Genomic DNA, 6000 nt, shown 5'->3' on the forward strand with positions numbered 1-6000 from the left:
TTCTGGGAGAAGACGGGGCATTTTCAGCCCCACCTGGAAGTCAGCAGCTGCTTGAGCAGAGATTCTCAGAACTGCATGCAAACAGCCTTACAGACAAAAAAAAAAAAAATCTGCAGGAATTAGATGAATAATTTCAAAATAGAGGATAGAATGAAGACAATCACAATGTACTCATGCATAATTCATGAATGGGTAAAAAAATCTGCATCTCCTGAATGCTTCTTTCACTCCGGCTTCTTTCACTTGACGCCTCATCCAAAACTATTCAGATCAATGAGACGTTTCACCATCTTGAGCCTAAGCCAAGTCACTATCTGCTTACACCTGTTAAACAGATGCATAAAATGAAGCTAAGACTAAGCAAAAGTGTGTTGCCCACAATCATGTCAGACGCCACTGAGGGTCTGTAATTAGAAAGCATTGGAGTCAACAGCAGTGCTCCCTCTGCTTCAGGTGAGGACTGAGCAAATGCAGGAAGAGGCCCCTGGCATCTTCTACCTCAGTCTGGCACGTAAAAGCCAGGTGGCATGGCCTGCAGTCCTACCTATGTTCTTTAAACTGAAATCTGCAACAAAGAGCTCTCTCTCATGTTGGGGCTGTTGAGTTGTTAATTCACACTGATATCACAAAATCAGAAGCAAAGGGAAAATATCTTGTTCTATAAATCAAACATAATGAGCTGAGATGTGGTAAGGACAAATACTTCAGATTCTTTCAATGTCAGGGTGGTTTTTTTCTCTTCAGTGGAGCTAAGCTGACAGATCGGTATTTTAAAACAGGTGCTCATCAGGAAAAAGGTACAAAATCTCTATTGTAGCCTTAGCTGAGATGCGTAGTTTTGACACATTTTAAAATCTTGACTGTATTTGAACTGTGCTATTGCAGCCTTGCATTATTTACTGCAAATTTAAAGGAATCAAGGTCCCCCTTCAGAATGCACTTTCCCTTTTACTGCTGCTAAATGTTACATTATCTCCTGTCTTTTTCATGAAATTAAGCTTTGACCACTTAATTGATTAATTCTAGATGGCAAAAGCTACACAGAGACATTTTCCTCAGAGTCAGTCAGGTTTTTGTTTGAACTGACAGTTGTTCAGTCTTTTGTAAATACTGCAGTAAAATGAAAAAAATGGAATATGAGCTTGAGTCTCCAAATCTTACCTGCCTAGTCCCACTGAATTACATGGGGATTTTCAGCTGGGACAAGTTTGTGTGATCTGACCTTGCATAAGATGCACAGGAAAAAAGGAGGAAAAAAAAAGATGAAATGCAATAATGTTAAGTCTAAACTCAAACTCCAACTAGAAGCTTTTTCTGCAGTGGCAGAGATCAAATGCTGTCAAGAAAACAAAAAACATGCATGAACAGTATACATTTCAGCTAAGCCATGATGCACCATTTTTCTGATGAGCAGCTGTTTAAAATATTTATATGTCAACTTAGCTGTGTTCCACTGAAGAGGTAAAAAAAAAATACATTGAAAGAAACTGAGGTATTTGTCCTTACCACATCAGTAGCAATTAGCTATTCAACAGCCCCAATATGAGATTTCACCTTGTTGCAGATTCCAGTTTAAAGAAGGTAAGTCTGCAGACATTGCCACCTGGCTTTTAGGTGTAGGACTAAGGATGAAGGTGCCAGAGGCCTCCTCCTGCCTTTACTCAATCCTCACCTGAAGCAGAGGGAGCACTTTCTGATTACAGACCCTTCGTGGCATCCTGCTTCACCTAGAAAGCATGGCTCGTTTGGTCTGTGCTCCCGTGACATAACAGGGGTAAGGAGATGCTGACTTCTCAGGGAAATTAAGGGCAGGACAAATCAATAACCGCATCTGGCCTGACATGTTACACGCCATATAATCTCGTACAGCTACTGAACCTGGAACATGAGTTTAAGAAGGACGTATCTCCTGAAATGCCTCTGGTACCACTCTGAAGACAGTAAAAGGTGGAGCTTTTGTCTCATTCCTTGATATTTTGTCACTGTAGTTAACCTCTGTAACTGTTGACAGGTTGGAATATTTTCTCATTTGAATTTATCCTTTTCACTTTCCTGCTGTGAGTATTTATGCTGTTCTCCACTAGGGTAAAGAGCTCTTTAGCCCAAAAGCCTTTCTCTCCTTGAAGGTGACTGATCAGATATTATTTTTAGTAAGCTAAATGGCCTGAACTCTAAATGATGCAGCTTCCTTAAAACTTGAGTCTTTTTTTTTTTTTCTTTTGGCTTTTGAGGTAATCCTTCAGACTTGCTGATAAACAGTGTGGTCCAAGTAGAGGCAGGCCAAATATTTGCTGAAGAGGTCGCTGCTCAGATGTGTTCCTATCTCATGTTGCTCATTATTTATGGGGTCAGGCTTCTGCTCAGGTTAACCTTTGCCTTCAAATCTGCTTACAGACAGGATCCCTTGTGCTCAGACATGCTGACTTGTGATAAATACTTCTGTGTTCTATTTTGGTGTCTGAAAGGACAAATTTTAAGGAGCAAATTAAGAGACAAAAAGGATCCTGTGACTCAAAACCAACAGAACTTGCTCCAGACTTCTTTGAGGAACATGGTGGAATTGCTTCAGACAGCTACCACCATCTACATTCCTGCAACCGACTCCATATGGTAGGACCTCTGTCTACATGGCCTCTTGCAAAGGACACAAAAGACCACTCTGTTTCAGGAGGCCCAGATGTAAAGAGCAGGAAATAGGTGAAATGGTGGCAGATCACAGGTCTCGTTTTTGTGTTGCACGCATTAGCTTAACAAAATGTTAAGGTCTGGGTGCAAGCCATTCTGTCTTGAGAATGTCTTCACAACTGACAGTATTTTGGCAATGGTTGAAGCCCATCTAGCGACAAGGGAGGCAGCTGAAACCTCACAGTATTTAACTTGGCCAGAGGGAAATTCCCCACTGATTTCCTGGCTACTATATTTGCCCGTCTCCCAGGTAAAAGCAGCCTAGCAGACCTTTTCAGATAGTGAGCAGAAGTATCTTCTCAAACAGCACTACATTCATTTTTAAAAGGGAAAAAAGAAAAAAAAATCCCCAAAGCTCACAGCAGCACTGCTCTTTCTTTCTATCCCATGCAGAGATGACAGTTCAGTTACTCCTTCCCTCTGCAGCACTCTCTGCAGCGCTCACTTTGGGAAGGTGGAGAGAAAAATGGCAAAGGATAAGGAGTGTTGTCCCTGGAGGGAGGGAGGACTTAGGAGCCAGAAGCAGTAGTAGTGACTGGATGGTAGGGAGAGACAACGGATGTGAACTGGGAGGCGTGACACATAGGGAGGCCGCTGAGAAGTGACAGGGGGAAGGGGACTGAGGATGGATAGGCTGTCAGTCACTGGGGTGGGCAGGTCTGAGGCAGGGGGAAGGCCGGTGTTTGGTCGGCAGGCAAGACTCATGTGGACCTTGTTGAATAGAAGTGAATGTGCAGAAGGAGGCAGAAAGGTGTGAGGGCAGGAAGTATCTGAAGTGCTTCTCAGTTAGCCAAAGAGAATGGCTGAATATTTTTATAAGGACGTGCTGAGTATGGTTGAAAGGAAAGCTCAGCATTTGAAAGTTAGGTTGAAGAGAATGGCTGGATATTTTTTATAAAGACATGCTGAGTATACTTGAAAGCAAAACTCAAATTTTTAAAGTTAGGTTGAAATCCACTGTGTAAAACTTTAAAAGCTTATAAATAACAGGAGGAAAGAGAAATTACAGCAGGAGCAACACAAAGTGATACTTTCCCAAGATACACTTCCAACTACACTTCCTGAGTCAGAGGTGATACCCTTGCATTAAAAAAACCCTCAGCGGTTTTCTCTTGTATCAGCCTGGCTGGTCTCACCTTGAACCTGTCTGAATTTTTAGCGTTCACATCATCCTGTAGCAGGGAGCATCAGATCTGTGCTCCAGCTGTACTTACCTAACACTCTTCCCACGCACTACTGAGGGACAAGGACAGCATCACTTACCTGAACAAGGGCTCGAGGCCACACGAGCAAACAGAATCCTCTCTCCAAAGATGTCACTGTGCAGGAGGACGTAGGTTCCTGGGGCTTGGTCAAAACACAATGCCAGTCTTTCCATTGACTCTGTCTTGGTTTCAGGACAGTGGCTAAAGGAGCCAGAGTTATTTGCTTATGTCTTAAGTTATGATTTGTTTAAAAGCTTCCCATCTGTTCAGGTTTGTGCTCTGTTTCATACACACTTAAATTACTGCTGGATGGATGTGGAAGAGTGATGATTTTGGAAACATTCTCATTGTTTTTTAATTTCTTATATGCTGTGTTCTTTCCAGAGATCAGCACAAAAAGGCAAAACACAACCAGCTGTGACAGAATATATAGAACAGCATGAGCTGCCTACAGAGAAATGAAAACAGTCCAAAATAATAGAGGCCAATGTGAATCATGACCAATAAGCATATTTGTAATAATAAACATGTCATCTGTGTCAGATAAACAATTCACAAATATTTATTAAGATAACAAACAGATTATTAATGGAGAGACATCCCAAATTCATATCATGTCTTTCAGTCCTAGTAGATATGAATTAGCAGCCAAATCTGCCACAATAAATCTGGCACTCTCACAGAGGTCATCATACCTAACAAATTTAAAAGAAAAAAAAAAGAGAGTACACAGAAGGAGAGAGCAGACAAGCATTTTTTTTTTTCTTCTACTAGTATGACATAGTTTAAGAGAGATCAGGCTGCATTAGTGCTACTAAAGATGATATAAGCATGACAATTGTAAGAAAAAACTGGAGGCAGGGTTGAGGGAGAGGCTTCCCCTGGTAGCTGCAATTCTGACCCCAATCCTATAAGCTGCTCCAGGCAAGCAGGTGCATGAGGCCTCATTGTGAAATCAGTGGGTTCAAGCCAAGCACAAAAATCTGTCCAGCCAGTGCATGAGCCTGCAGTTACCATTTACCTCCTTTTGGCAGTCTCTCAGATGCAGATAATGTTTTGTTGATATGGCATGGGTTTTGATGTCATGAAAAAATGTGGCAGAATATCTATTCTTTGACTCTGGTGGTTGCAGAATGAAGCTAGTCAGTTTAAAAAGTGAACCAACGTTAATTTGCAGGAGGAGCTAAACAAAACCAGTCGTTTCTTAATGCAAAGTTGGCACTAGTGCATCATGCAGGTGATGGATGTACAGTCCTGAGCTTCTGGAAATGGAGAGGTTAGGGTTGTAGGAGCAGTGGGAATTCTTCCATAACGTACATTCTGTATGCTTCACAGCATAGATTTCAGGACATAAACAGTATTACACCAAACTGGACAAAACAGGCCTATAAAATACCGAATGGAATGTGACTGAAACAATATTGGTTTTGGCATTAGTTTGTTGTATTTCCTTCCCTTCTATGAAGGTAATGGTGCCTACTAAAGGCCAAGCTCCTGCTGCCTCCACACGGATATATTCAAAGAGGGAAGAGAGGAACTCATAACGTGACAGCCTGCCTGTGCTGGCTGGGTCTCCAAAGAAGAATAGGAGGGAAAACTACCTCATCACTGCTAGTGCGGCTTCAGATAAACCCAGGGAGTTACTGTGCTGGGAGCCCAAGTGGAGATGATGTTCTGGCAACTGCTGGCATTTTTACCACCCACCATGCTAATTAACCCTCTTCATCCTTGCTGGCATTTCCAGTGGTGTCACTTGCTGCTTCAGCTGAACTGGTAGGTAGCCCTGGTTGGAACATGTCCTGCTTAAACATCTATGCTGTAGCCAGCAGACTGTTTGTTCAGTGGGCTCCTGAAAAATTAAAACCCTCTCTTAAGATTAAGAGTCGAGCTACATAGAGCTAAAGGCAAGGGTTCACTACATGCTTTCAAAGTCAGAGAGTAAAACTCCCTTTGACTGTAGTGGCAGCCAAGATTTCACCCTGCATAACATCTACATTGCTCTTCTAGTGGTTCTGGGGTAGTGGTGGATAGGAAGTACTTTGCAGTGATAGAGACAAGGTGCAGTATTGTGCCACAGTTTGTATGACTGTAGGGGATAAAGCCTAAAATA

The sequence above is a fragment of the Phalacrocorax aristotelis genome, chromosome 1 (genome assembly GCF_949628215.1).
Source record: "Phalacrocorax aristotelis chromosome 1, bGulAri2.1, whole genome shotgun sequence".
NCBI classification, from domain to species: Eukaryota; Metazoa; Chordata; class Aves; order Suliformes; family Phalacrocoracidae; genus Phalacrocorax; species Phalacrocorax aristotelis.